The sequence below is a fragment of the Melospiza georgiana genome, unplaced genomic scaffold (assembly GCF_028018845.1).
Source record: "Melospiza georgiana isolate bMelGeo1 unplaced genomic scaffold, bMelGeo1.pri scaffold_42, whole genome shotgun sequence".
Taxonomy (NCBI): Eukaryota; Metazoa; Chordata; class Aves; order Passeriformes; family Passerellidae; genus Melospiza; species Melospiza georgiana.
Window position 1 is genome coordinate 1,570,132 of NW_026652216.1, and position 14,746 is coordinate 1,584,877.

The following is a 14,746-nucleotide window of genomic DNA, read 5'->3' on the forward strand; positions in this document are numbered from 1 at the left end:
AGGCAGTAGCAATGCCCTGGAAAGACACACCACAGGCTCTGGGCACTCCTCACAGCTCAGGGTGAGAAAAGAGACTTCCCCATGGTGTTCTGCAGCACTATGTTAATTTGTCCCAGTTCTGTCCTCTCCATTGGCCTTCTCTACCCCTTTTACACTTCTATGTTCATGTTCTGGTGAGTTCTCCCTTCCCATTGGTGTGTAACCCTGTCCATCTACCCTGGCATTCCCTACTGGTCCCTTCCCTGTGTACCACATCTGAGCCCTCAAATCATTGGATTCCTGGTGCTCTCCATTGCCCCCTCTTTCCCTCCATTTATACCCTGGACAATCCTTTCTCTTTGGCCTCTGGACACTTTCAGCATTTCTGTGTGTGTGTGTGTGTGTGTGTGTGTGTGTGTGTGTCTGTCTGTCTGTCTGTCTGTCTGTATGTATGTATGTATGTCTGTGGCTGTGTCTGTGTTTGTGTCTGTGTGCTGGTGCTCATGGTTCCTACCCATTGGCACAAGACACTCTCGGGGAAGATTGTATCCAGACCACCTAAGACCGCAGCAATAACTCATTTTTTTCATTTACTCTGTGGGGTAAATGAACCATTCTGTCTAATCATGATCAGAAAAAATCAGAGCTGTATTTACAGAAATTTATTGGGTATTCTATGATTAATCCTGTGGGACAAATAGTGTTTAAGTTCAATTCCAATGTCCAATCTTTTACACCTTTGACAAAGACTGGAGCTGGGATTGGTTACAACGTTAGATCTCCATGGGGGATGAAGCTGGAGCAGTGCATGAAGCTCCTCCTGCAGCTGGGGCACTCGCAGGGCTTCCCTTAGTGGTGCCTCCGTTGGTGTTTTGTCATGTGAGAGCTATGGGTGAACCTCTTCTCACACTGGGGACACTCGTAGGGCCTCTCCCTGGTGTGGATGCGTTGGTGGGTGATGAGGTGGGAGTTTTGCTTGAAGCTCTTCCCGCACTCAGGGCAGCGGAAGGGCCTCTCATCTGTGTGAATCCACTCGTGCAGGAGGATATTCGAGCTGCTCTGAAACCTCTTCCCACAGGTTGGGCACTTGTAGGGCCTCTCCCCAGTGTGGATGCGCTGGTGCCTAACAAGGTTGGAGTTGCAGTTAAAGCCCTTCCCACACTCAGGGCAGCGGAAGGGCCTCTGGTCTGTGTGAATCTGCTGGTGCTGGAGGAGACTGGAGCTGGTCTGAAACCTCTTCTGACACTTGGCACACTCGTAGGGTCTCTCCCCAGTGTGGATGCATTGGTGCCTGATGAGTTCTGACCTTCCCACATTCCCCACACTCGTAGGGCAATTCCCCGGTGTGGATCATCTGGTGGCTGATCAGGGTGCTGCTCTGCCTGAAGCTCTTCCCACACTCCAAGCACTTGTGGGGATTCTCCCCATCATGAAGCTGCTCATGGACCACCAGCTCTGAGCTCTGGCTGAAGCTCTGTCCCCCTTCCTGGCTCAGGCTGGGTCATTCCTACTCAGAGCACACTGGGCTGGGTTTGCAGCCCCTCTTCCTGTGGAATCCCTGGGGATTTTCCTCCCTGTTGGATTCCTGTGCCCTGGAGTCACTCATAATGGCCTCTTCCACGAGGTTCTGCTGTGGGGATTTGTTCTCCCTGGTCTCCCTCCTCAGCTTCTTGTCTGGGGGAGGAAAGGCAAGGAGCGGATGAGATTTGCCTCCGTACCACAGGGAAGAAGAAGGAGATCCCCCCCAGTGCATCCCCATCAGGACGGGGTTTGCAGCAGGGTTATCCTGCAGCTGGGGGCCATGCTGGGCTGGGAGATGGAGCAGGAGAGAGGGGGAAAGGGGCACTGACTTCCTCCTCACCTGCCTGGGTGTCCCAGGGCTCCTTCCTGTTCCTCACAGCCTCCCTTTCCATCTGGCAATGGTTTGGGAAAGGGAAATCCTTTTTTGGGAGAAAAACAAGGGATGAGCACATTGAGTTTTGTACTGGTTTGAAGGCAAACCTGGGGAACGTCTAAACCAGAATTGCAATTAAATAACAAAATGAAGATCAAGGCAATGATACAGAAAGACTGCCTTAAACTGACACAGTCAGGATATAACCTGACACCCAGTTGATCAGGGTGATGGCAGCCGTCCCATTAAATGGTGGCTGCAGTCCTGTTGGAGCGATGAAGGTGATTCTGTCAGAGCAGTGATCCTGTAGAAGGGTCTGGTCTTCCTCTGAAGCTCCAGTGGTAGTTCTGGAGCTCTTGTCCTCTGGGAATCCAGTAGGCAAACTGCTCCTGGTGTAGCAAAGTGTTAGCTTATAGCTAGGTAGGAATGCTTGGATCCTCCCCCTGGGCAGAGCATCCCACTACGGGATGATAGAATTTTATCAGTCCTGCAGTGACATTCAATGGCCCATTCACAGAAGATATCTCCCCTGGAGGGCGTTATCAGGGCTGAGTCATGGAAGAGATAAAGAACACTGCCCCACCTGTTTATAGCAGTTGATGAAGATGGGGATTGAAAACATGCATTTGGTTGCATCTTACATTGCAGCCTGAAACAGTGGGGTAATCCCTGCTCAGGGGGTGAACACCACCCCCCTTACCCAAACTGGCTCAGGTGTAAAACCCCCACCCCGGGAAGGCCACACACACAGGGGACAATGTCACACTTACCCTGCTGCAGGGGAGTGCTCTTTTTCCTGTCATTCCCTTCCTGTCCCCCCTTGTCTATCCCATTTACTGTTAAATAAAATCCATTTTGGGTTTGGTCTCATTAGCATCTTAATTGGGGCAGAGGAATCTCTCTAACACTTTTCTTAACTAGACTAACCAGACTGTAAAATTATTTTGGCACAGTGAGTTTAGGCACTGTTCTCTGACCCCAAGTGCCTTTGACAACAGCATGGTTTCCTCCTATGAGGAGGTTGTGGTTCTCTCTGGAAGAACTCTTGGAAACCTGGCTGCAGCTTCCTCTGAGTGACTTATGGGAGGACTGATGAGGAAAATCAGTCAGCCTTTGTGGGTCCGGAGTATAAAGAAAATATTTTGTTGTCCTTCCTTGAAATGATTTTTAAAATCACTGGAGGAAAGGGAGCAAATGATACCAGCAAGACTGACAAGGTTCATTTACCCCACAGTGAGGAACACAAGGCTGCTAAAAGTCCTACAAGAAGCCGAGCTGAAGTAGCAAAATTGCCAAATAACTACTGAATTCCCAGGCTTGAGTGCTTTGCAAAATGTAAGAATCATTATTCTCTTCATCCCCATCTCCTTTGTGACAGCTACAAAGGGTTTCCTTTCCTTTTAATATCTGTATTTACACTTTTATCAGAATGTGCTAGCAGCTGAGCTGGAGCTATGCAGGAACCAGTGGAACTTGGAATTGCCAAAAAATTGCTTGTACTGTCAGTTTATTAATGTTTGGGATTTGTTTGCATTTTCATCACATGTGACTTGTGGGCAAATCAAATATTCATCAAAGTGATTTATGCAGAGTCAAATTTGATTTCTGCCAAATTATTTTGTCCAGTGCCCAGGGGATGCTCAAGGGATCTCTGTGCCTCTCACCCTGGGGGATGCTTGGGAGGGGTTTGGGGGGGTTTTTCCTGTCCCTGTCACCCCAGGCCATTCCCCAGGGGGTGTCTCTGTCCCTGTCACCCCAGGCCATTTCCCAGGGGGTCTCCATCATTCTCACCCCAGGGAATGCCTGGGGGATCTCCCTCCCTCTCATCCCTGTGCCAGGGGGTGCTCGGGGCAGTCTCTGTCCCTCTCAGCCCAGGGGATGCTCGGGGTTCTCTGTCCCCTAACCCTGGGGGATGCTCAGGGGTCTCCATCCCTCTGGCCTCAGGCAATGCCTGTGCAGGGCTGGGGACCAGGGGCTCTGTGTCCCTCTCACCACTGAGGGTGCTCGGGGCTGAGGGGGCTCTCTGACCTTCTCACACCTGAGCAGGCCGGGAGGGGTCTCTGTCCCTCTCAGCCCTGCTGTGACCCCACCCAAACATCATTGGGCTCAGAGGGACAGAGACACCCCCAAACCCCCAGAAGGGCTGAACCTGGCATTTGGTTTGGGGCTGAGGATTTAGGAAGGGGCTGGAACTGGGGCTGGGGTTGGAGTTGGGGCTGAGAATTGGACTAGTCTTGGGATTGGGGTTAATGCTAGACATGGCATTGGGTTTAGGGCTGGGGTTGGGATTGGGTCTGGGGCTAGACAAGTTTGGGACTGGGATGAGATTAAATAAAAAACTGTGAGCGTGTCTAAATGTGGAATGAGATTGAGACCAGGATCAGGGTCAGGTTTGGGACTGAGTTCACCCAGAGTGGGACAGGGGGTATATCACATTGGGAAGGTTTCGGGAAAAACAAGGTGTCAATGCCTTCGTTTGGGGATCCTTCCTACCCAAGTCCATCTCTAGAAGTCACCTGGTGTTCATAAAAACCACCAAAAATCAAAAGTGAATAAAAAAAAGCCACCAGGATTTTCTTTCCCATTTTCAGTCTCATCCCTCTGGGGTTCTGGTGGTCCCCCGCCTCAGGGCTGCTGAGGATTCCATGGGTCCTGGGGATGCCCCCTCCCTAGGGGCATGCTTAAGGATTCTGGGGGGTTTTGGGGTCCCAGGTCCCTCTCTCCAGTCTCCCCTCAATCCAGCCACTTTGGGTTCTCCCTTCTCTCCACCACCCTGTCCTGGTTTAGGGCAAATTTGGTTGAAAACCTCCAAAGGGGTTTCCTCTAGAAAGCAGATTCAAGTACCCCAAACCCCAGTCACTTCAGGTAAATATTTCCTTGTAGAAGAGTGCAAAAAAACCTGTTTATTTTACACGCAAAGCATTCACCAGCAAAACAAATGAACAATATTAAACAATAAGACCCCTTGCCACTCCAAAAGAGATGAAAAACTCAGAAAGTCCCTCTGTGGGCAGTAGCTCAGCTCACTCAGTCTCTTATCAGTCGCTTATCAGTCTCTTATCCGTCCCTCTGGTGCTGGAAATGCCTCGGCCCAGCCTCAGCCAGGTGCAAGGTGCCGATGATGTTCTGGAGGTTCAGTGCAGAGCAGGTTTAAACAGCTCCAAAGATAAAGAAAAACCACAATCCAGGGCTGAAAACAAGCTAAAAGCAAAGGAGAGTTCTGTCCTGCTGTCTGTCTGTCCAGGAGCCAGAATGTAGAGGAGTGAGTGCAGTTTCTGAAAACAAACTGCTGCTTCTTTCTCCTCCCTGCCTTCGCTCTCAGAACCAGCCTTAAATGTGCAGAACTGATTTCTGGGCTAAACAGACCAATGCGGTAGGAGCACCATGAAAGCACCCCAGGACACGCCGCTGTCAGGGTCAGGGGGTTCTGTCCCCGCCTCATCTCCAGGCTGCTGGGGGTCCCCCAGCTCCGGTATCGCCCCTTCCCCTCTCCCTGCCCCGGGGGTCCCCCGTTCCACAGCCCCGGCTCTCACGGGGATCCCCAAAACCAATGTCCCGCCCTGTCGGTACCGGGCCATCCCCACGTGGACCCCCCGGGACCCTCCTGAGGGGCAATCGCAGCTCCTCTCCCCCCGAAAAAGCTCGTCTTGGGGAGCCTGGAGATATCCGGGGCTCGAGTCCGGGATCTGCTGGCTCCGAACATTCTCCAAAAAATCCTCCCGGAGACCCCTCGCTGGAGTTACTGGGGAATTTATCAACCTGAGCTGGGCTTCTGTGGGACTTTTAGCAGCCTTGTGTTCCTCACCTTGGAGTAAATGAACTTTATCAGTCAATCTGATATAATTTGCTCTCTCTCCTCCAGTGATTTTAACCAACTTTTCAAGGAAGGTCAACAAAATATTTTTTTTTCAGTGGCCACCCACTACAACCATTTTCCTTATCATTTCTCCCATAAATTCCCAAGGAGGAAGGAGGGACTGTTTCAAAGTTTCCAAGAGTTCTTCCAGAAAGAACCACAACCTCCTCAGAGAAGGGAACCATGCTGTTGTCAAAAGCACTTGGAGTCAGAGAACAGTGCCCTCAACTCACTGTGCATAAATAATATTGCAATATGGTTAAGAAAATTGTTAGAGAGATGCCTCCGCCTCAATTAAGGTGCTAATGAGACCAAACCCAAAATGGATTTTATTTAACAGTAATTGTGAGGTAGAGAGAGACATGGAAAGAAAGAGAAAAGGGGGAACAGCCAAGGGAGTGACAGGGACAGAGACCTCCCCTGGGGCAGAGAAAGTGTGACATTGTTCCCTGTGTGTGTGGCCTTCCTGGGGTGGGGGTTTTACACCTGAGCCAGTTTGGGTAAGGGGGGTGGTGTTCACTTCCTGAGCAGGGATTACCCCACTGTTTCAGGCTGCAATGCAAGATGTAACCAAATGTATGTTTTCAATCCACTTGTTCATCAACTGCTATAAGCAGGTGGGGCAGTGTTCTTTATCTCTTCCATGAGTCAGCCCTGATAACGCCCTCCAGGGGAGATATCTTCTGTGATTGGGCCATTGAGTGTCACTGCAGGACTGATAAAATTCTATCATCCCGTAGTGGGATGCTCTGTCCAGGGGGAGGATCTGAGCATTCCTGCCTGGATATAAGCAGAAGCTGGAAATACCAGAGACAGCTTGCCTACTGGATTCCCAGAGGACAAGAGCTCCAGAACCACCAGTGGACCTTCAGAGGAAGACCAGACCCTTCTACAGGATCACTGCTCTGACAGAATCACGTTCTTCAGTTCAACAGGACTGCAGCCACCATTTAATGGGACTGCTGCAACCACCCTGAGCAGCCGGTTATATCCTGACCCTGTCAGTTTAAGACAATGTTTCTGTATCACTGCCTTGATCTTAACTTTCTTATTAAATTGTAATTCTGTCTTAGACCTTTCTCCAGGTTTGCTTTCAAACCAGTACAAAAAACAATGTGCTCATCTGTTGTTTTCTGCCGAAACAGGATTTCCCATCCCCAAACCTTGATCAAAGGGAAGAGGGGGCTGCGAGGAAAATGAACATGCCCCAGGAACCCCAGGGAGGTGAGAAAGAAGTCAGTGCCCCTTTCCCCCTCTCTCCTGCTCCATCTCCCAGCTCAGCATGGCCCCTGGCTGCAGGACAACCCTGTCCTGATGGGGATGCACTGGAAGGATCTCCTTCCCCTTTCCTCTGGCACGGAGGCAAATCCCATCCTCTCCTTGTCCTTCCTACCCCAGACAAGAAGCTGAGGATGGAGACTAGAGAGGACAAATCCCCACAGCAGAACCTCGTGGAAGAGGCTGTTTTGAGTGTCTCCACAGTGCAGAATTCCACTGGGGTGGAAAATCCCCAGAGATCCCACAGGAGGACAGGCTGCAATCCCAGCCCAGGGTGCTCTGTGGAAGAAAGACCCTCGCTTAGCCAGGAAGGTGGACAGAGCTTCAGCCAGAGCTCAGAGCTGGTGGTCCATGAGCAGCTTCATGATGGAGAAAAGCGCTACAAATGTTTGGAGTGTGGGAAGAGCTTCAGGCAGAGCAGCACCCTGATCAGCCACCAGATGATCCACACCGGGGAATGGGCCTACGAGTGTGGGGAATGTGGGAAGGGCTTCAGCTGCAGATCCGCCCTCGCCATCCACCAATGCATCCACACTGGGGAGACGCCCTATGAGTGTGCCCAGTGTCAGAAGAAGTTTCCGATCAGCTCTGATCTCCTCCGCCACCATCAGATTCACACTGAGGTGAGGCCCTTCCACTGCCCTGACTGTGGGAAGGGCTTCAATTGTGCCTCCCACCTTATCAGGCACTGGCGCATCCACACTGGGGAGAGGCCCTACCAGTACACCACATGTGGGAAGAGGTTTCAGACCAGCTCCCATCTCCTCCTGCATGAGTGGATTCACACTGATGAGAGGCCCTTCTGCTGCCCTGACTGTGGGAAGGGCTTCAAGCACAACATCACCCTCATCAGACAACAGCACATCCACACTGGGGAGAGGCCCTGCGAGTGTCCCCAGTGTGGGAAGAGCTTCTCCAGCAGCTCTAACTTGAATAGACACCAACGGAAGCACCAGTAAGGGAAGCACTGCAAATGCCCAAGCTGCAGGAACAGCTTCAGGCACTACTCCAGTTTCATTGCCAGTTAGAGGGCCCACATTAGGAAGAGTCCTGGGGATCCATGTTCCCTATGGTCCATGCTGGGAAGACACCTGTCCCTTTTCCTGCCCCTGGCGATGACGTGATTTGGGATTGAGGACCATGAGGGCCTGGCCATGGACGTGTCAATCCATTCACTCCCACCTGTGGTCATTGCCTGGGGCAGGAAAGGGACTGTCTCCCTCTCTCCCTAAGGAAAAGGGGGTCCTTTCCAGGAAGGGGAGATTGTTGCCAGGCAGACCCAGTGAGCTGTGTTTAGTTTTCCCTGTCCAAGTTTTACTTTTCCCTTCTGTTGTCAATACTGTTTTTGTTCCATTCCTTCCTTATCTCGTTGCTGTTCCCAATAAATTTTTCTTATCCCAGCCTGGGATCTTTGCCTTTTGTGCTTTCCATGAGAGGCGGCAGGGCAGCGAGGGCAGTGCAGTTTTAGCAGGAGCAGGAAATTGGAGAATCCCATTCCTGAAGCCCGCCCCATGGAAACCGAGCATCCCAGCTGGTCCCAGCCCTGGTGGCCATGGCAACAGCCTTGGGAGCGGGTCCCTGGCTGGGGCTGTGGGAACCTCTTCCCTCTGGTGCCCAGGGACAGGAGTGGAGGGATCGGCTGCAGCTGAGTCAGGGCAGGCTCAGGTTGGATGTCAGGAAAAGGTTTTTGCCCAAAGGCTGCTGGGGCCCTGCCCAGGCTCCCCAGGGAAGGGTCCCAGCTCCAGGGCTCTCAGAGCTGCAGCAGCGTTTGGACAGCGCTGCCAGGCCCAGGCTGGCATTGTTGGGGTGTCCTGGGCAGGGCCAGCAGTTGGACTGGAGGATCCTGATGGGTCCCTCCCAGCTCAGCCAATTCTGTGGTTCTGGGATCCCATGAGCCTGGGGATGGGGCTGCAAATGGTTGCCATGGCAATGGGCTCTGGATGCAGGCCTGAGCTGGTGTCCATGGCAACCACCCCATGGGCATGGGGTCTCCATGGAGCTGCCAAGGGACTGACCATAGCAACAGGGTCCTGGTGATGGTTGCCATGGAAACTGACCATAGCAACAGGGGGCTGGTGATGGTTGCCTGCTAAGGATCAGGTTTGTCACAGGCCTTCAGAGGGGTTCCATGGGGACTTTCCAAGAGTCTCAAGGCTGTTCCAGAGCTGGAATGTCACTGGCAGAATCTGGGGCTTCATGGACACCTCCCAGGGCTTTCTGAGGATGGTAAAGAGCCCTGTGGTCAGAGGCAGTCATAGCCATTCCATGGTAACATCCCAGGGGACCTTGTGCTGCAAAGGCACCGATCTGTCACAGGCACTCACGGGGGCTCCACGGTGACATCCCAGGAGTCCCCAGGCTGCCAAAGAGCTGGGATGTCCCAGACACTCAGGGCTTCCTGGACTTCCTGTCATGGACACAGTGGGAGCTTCTGGCAAAAGCTTTATTTCTGTATTGGAGAAACTCCTGCTGAGACTTGAGGTGGAGAAATGACACTCAACAGCCACCATGGATCCTCAAACCCCTGCAGGGCCCCCAGACTTCTACAATTCCTTCTAAGAGAAGAGACTGGGAGTGGCTGGATCCAATCCAAGCCCCAGAATTTGTCAAAGGTTTATGTGTAAAGGATTGAACAGGTGGAATTGAACTTTAACCCAATTTGTCCTGCAGGATTAATGATGTAATACCAGATAAATTATATAAATACAGCTCTCATTGATTCTGGTCATGATCAGACAGAGAAAGATCTTAACCAGAGTTATTTGCTCCACAGTTCAGGATCTATAACAAATAGTAGAATATAATGCTCTAGGAAGCAGTTTTTAAGTCAACGAGGCCTTGCTGGAGTTGTTGGAGCCCATTGCAGGCAGAGCCTCCTGCTCCAGCAGGAACTGCCTTTCCTGTGCCATCAGCAGGGCAGGTCCCGCTGCAGGAAAAGCCCCAGGCCAGCCCCAGCACAGGGAAGGGCTCGGGCACAAGGGCAGAGTGCCGTGCTGGGAGCTGGGCCAGGGAGAGCCTGAGGCACCAAAGACACCTTGGCAGCAGCAGCTGCTTGCAGGCCATGGCCAGAAGCCTCCCTTGGCAGCCCGGCCTGGCGGCCACCAATGCAGAGCTGCTGCCTCAGGGCTCATTCCTGGCTGGGCTCTGAGAAGCCACTTCTGCTCCAGGAGCCTGACTGGGAAGCCATTGGCCGCAGCACCTCAGGGACAAGATATTAATGACAAAACTCTTCATGCCAGCAGAGACAAGGCAGGGGCAGAGGAAAGGGGAGAGCCAGGCCCAGGGTACAAGGCTGCCATGGTGATGGCTGTAAGGTCACTGCTCCTGCAGCAGCCTGGCTGCCCTCAGCAGACATTCTGGCCCGAAGCCTTGTGAGGGCACCCAGCACATGAGAGAACCCACACTACAGGAATTCTGTCCTTGGGAATGAGAGGGTTTCACTGGGTCAGGCTGCACAAAGCTCCTGCTCTTGGACAAATCCTGGGATAAGGCATCCCTTTCTCAGGAAAGACAATTGCAGTTTTGTGCTGTTCTCATAACTGAAATATTTCCTCCTTCTAACAAATTTAAATCCACCCTCATTCAGTTTAGAGATATTGACCCTTGTCCTGTAACTGCAAGATTTGGGAGAAAATACCTTTGATCACTATTTTTCCAATTTCACAGATCTTGGAGAGGACCCAAAAATCTCCCAAGATGGGGTTTGGAGGCCTTCTCACAAAACCAGCAGGGAGAGTCTGCAGGCTCTGGACTCAGTGGTGTGGAGACTGAGGACAGAAAAGGAGTACCCAGGGAGGAATAGAAGGGTGGTTTCAGAGAGGCTGGAGCTTTTCTTCATAGTGGGAATGAACCTGAAGAAGACATAATAGCACCAAGGGCAGCTGGGGAGGCCCAGACTGGCACCAGGAGAAAGGAATTTCCCTGGCAGGGCAGGGCTGTGGTGCAGCACGTCCCCAGCAGGAGCCTGGAGCAGCCCAAGGCTTTGTGTGGGCAGGCAGAGGCAGGCAGGAGGCAGAGCTGTCAGCAAAGGAAGGGCCCAGCCAGGTGGGGCAGCCGGGGGATGCCGACAGCCTGCAGGGACAGAGGCGCAGGGCAGGGACACCGTAGGACAGCCTGGGCTGCACAGGTGTGGTGGTTTGACCAGGAAGAAGTGGGAATTCTGGGATGTTGTGGTCAAATCAATGGGTGCTTGGATTTTGATACTGGCATCTGGTGTAGCCAGTGGGTTTTAGGACACACCTCCGAGAACACCCAGGGGTTAAAAGCAGAGCTTCGGCCCTGGGAGGCTCTCTTGGGACTTCGAGGGATGCAGGTCGGAGCTCTCCCCCGTCCAGCCGCTGCTGCTGGGCGGGGGAGGGGCAGCCATGTGGTAGGCCTGGGCCTGGACAGAGATGGGAGTGAGGAGGCCTTGGAGGATGGAAGGGTGGAAGAGCCCCAAGAGACATCGGGCAGCCATCCCCCCCCCCCGCCCCCGTCCCCTTGGAGACAGACAGAGAGAGAGAGAGAGTGCAGCCTGTGTCGTTATCTTGAAATTCAGTAAATATGTGTGGGCAGCAGGCAGCCCGGCTGAGGAGATGGGGGGGGGGGTGCAGCCAGGAGTCCAGCCGCCTGGAGGAGTTTTTAACCCTTTTTGGACAATGAAAAGCTTACAGAACATTAACCCTTCCTAGATGAGTGATAAGAGTGGAGGAGGACGAAGGAAATGAACGAGTGATGGAGGTCTGGATCAAAGAGAGAGAGAGAGTGAGAGATGTTGAAAGAAGGGAGAAGATGGAGTGGCATTTTATGCTGGACTCTTTCGTGTAGCCATGGACAGAGCCATGTTTCCGTGTGATACAGAGACTGAGTCCAGGGGGAGAAATGTCCCAGTGCCAAAGAAGATTCAGTGTGGGGACCCCTCGGCCCCAGGGGGTATATAAAATATGGGGGGGACAGATGTCCCAAAGGTGAGAAGGTGAGATACTGTGCTTTTCTGGAACTGGACAAAGCATCCTTAAAAAGACAACCCTGGAAGCAGCCCTGATCCCTGTTCGGTGGTGAGAGCACCGGAACAAGGACAGAAAAGGCCACCACGACACATGGAAGGACTCTCTCTCCTCTTGAGGAACTGAAAGTTTGAGCAATCTAAAGGGTGGTGTTGGACCCAGAACTGGTGATTTTGGAGGATGTATTGTATTGGGAATTTAGGGGGGAGGAGGGGGAGAGTGTTTTTTGTGAGGTTTTCATTTTCCTCGTGGTTTTTTTTTTTTTCTTTTGTGTGTAGTTTAGCAATTGTTTGTGTGTAGCTTAGTTAATAAACTTTTCTTTATGTTTAAGTTGGAGCCTGCTTTGCTTATTCCTGGTCACATCTCACAGCAGACACCGGGGAGAAGGTGTACTCATGGGGGCTCTGGCTTTGCCAGGCCCAAACCATAACAACAGGGCACAGGGATGGGCAGCAGCTGCAAGACAGCCCTGCCAGAGCCAACTTTGGCCATGGCTGCTGGGCCTGGGCCTGAGGCCATGAGGGGACAAGTGACCCTTGCAGGGCTGGGGCCTCATTGCCTCCTTGTCCCTGCTCAGCAGCCTGGCAGGGGCCACCCCATGCTCCTGCCTTTGGCATTGCACATCCCCACATGCCAGTGCCCATCCCGGGAAGAGCCCTGAGCAAGGAAAGAGGGACAGGATTAGCCAGGGGCTGGGGCTCAGGCCTTGGCCCTTTGCATTCCTGACACACATCCAGGTGTGCTCAGCACCAGAGAAACCTTTCCCTTGCTTGTCCCCACCTGTCATTAATATCTCCAGTTTTCTGCTCCAACTGGAACCTGGGGACACTTTCTCAGTCCTCACCCTCAGTGAGACCCATTAAAAGTTAAAGAAAGTTTGGACTTGTGTGGAGAATATTATTAATAGTTGGTTAGCTGAGAAAGGCCATGCTGACATAATGCCACTGATTAAGCTGAGAGAGGGAAGTCAGCAGTCAGCAAGCTGAAAAGAGAAGTCAGCAGTCGGTGACCAATGACAGGCAAGGACAGAATGCCCTTGCCGCAACATGAGGATAGGGAAGAGAGATTCTTCCTGAGAATATGTAGAAAGTATCAAAAGTATAACCATAAGAATGCAGAAGTAGGCGTAGTTGCTGATATGTAACTAACCAATCCTGAGCTCAACTTTTGCAATATGTATAAAGCTCATTATGAACTGTATTTAACCTGCTGTACTGATCAATAAAATTTGGCCTGTGATGATCTAATTGATGTCCGGGTCTCCTTCCGTCGACAGACTTGGAATCTGATTTTGAGTTCTTGAGAAGTTCTTTGAGCACACTCTGAGGGACTGGGTCTGATGCAAAGAGCACCAAACCCCAGAGGGTCATTAAAGTCCCTGTGCTGTGTCTGTGCTGCTGAGCTGTGCCGGGCTCCAGGCCCAGAGACAGCTCCTGGCAAGGGCAGCGCTGCAGAGAGACAGCTCTGGTCAGGAGCAGCTCCTGTGCACAGCCCAGCAGGGCTGGGGCACTGCCAGGGCCCCTCAGGGACACCAGCAGGGCACAGACAGAGCTCACAGGGGCTCAGCATTGGCAGGGGCTGTGGGATGGCCCAGAGGGGGCTGTGTCACAGCAGCACCTCTGTGGCTGTGTCACAGGGCCACAGAGCAGCTGGGATGTCAGCAAGGGGCTGTGTGACAGCTCTGAGGGAGCTGTGACATCACAGAGCTAGCTGTGACATCAGAGAAGGTGGTTCTGTGACATCACAGTGTGGGTTGTGACATAGAGTATATCACAGAGCAGCTGTGTAATGTCACAGAGAAGGCTGTGAGATCACAGGGTGACTGTGACATCACAAAGCTGCTCTGTGACATCACACAGCAGATGAATGAGTTCATATCGAGGTTATGTGACACAAGAGAGTGGTTGTGTGACATCACAGGGGCTGTGTGACATCACAGGTGGCCTGTGACATCACAGAGCAGCTCTGTAACATCACAGGGGCTGTGTGAGGTCACTGGGACTGTTTGACATCACAGGCATTGTGTGACATCACAGGGGCTGTGTGACATCACAGGGGCTGTGTGACATCACGGGGTCTGTGTGAGGTTCCTGGGGGGTCACTCTGCCCCGGCCCCCCTCACAGTTCCCCCCAGAGCAGTCCAATCCTGCTTGTGCACAGCGGGGTCCCCTGTCCCCCTGGGTCCCCCCGCCTCCAGCCCCGCAGCCTCCCCCAGAGGATGTTCCACGAGATCGACCCCAGAGCCTGACACGGGGACGAGGGGCCGGGGCCCTGGGGGTGGCACAGGGGGACAGGGACCCCCTGGCAGTGTCCCTGTGTCCCCCAGGGCCAGAGCCTGGGACAGGGCTCCTTCACCCTGTTATAGATAAATATTATAATATTGGGTTTTTGCAAATATTAAAAGGGATTTTAAATGTGTGATGTTAAAGTAACTTTGTTCTAAAGATATAGTTTTTATTTCTTTGTTAATTAAGCTCAGTGTAATAGTTGCTTGTGTTAAACTGCCTGCTTGCGTTATAACGAAAAGTTTTGTTAAATTAAGGTATAGTTGAATTACTTTGTATTATTATGTTATTTTAATTGCATTATGTTAAGAGGTTGGGGGGGTTATTAGAATGTTCTAGGAGAAGGGTCCAGGGTTTGCTGGAAGGGCAGTCTAGTGGGGCAAGGTGAGGTCAAAGAGCGATTGGATGGAAAATCTGACCAATCATTTGAAGCCCTGCAGAAATGATTGGTCCAAAATGAATGGCGCTA

General features: G+C 52.2%; 1 pseudogene; it reads right to left on the bottom strand.

Moving 5' to 3' along the window:
• Window positions 1-828: 828 nt before the first annotated feature.
• The window catches only part of LOC131096519 (zinc finger protein 850-like), a 425,516-nt pseudogene continuing 411,598 nt past the window's right edge, over window positions 829-14,746 (bottom strand).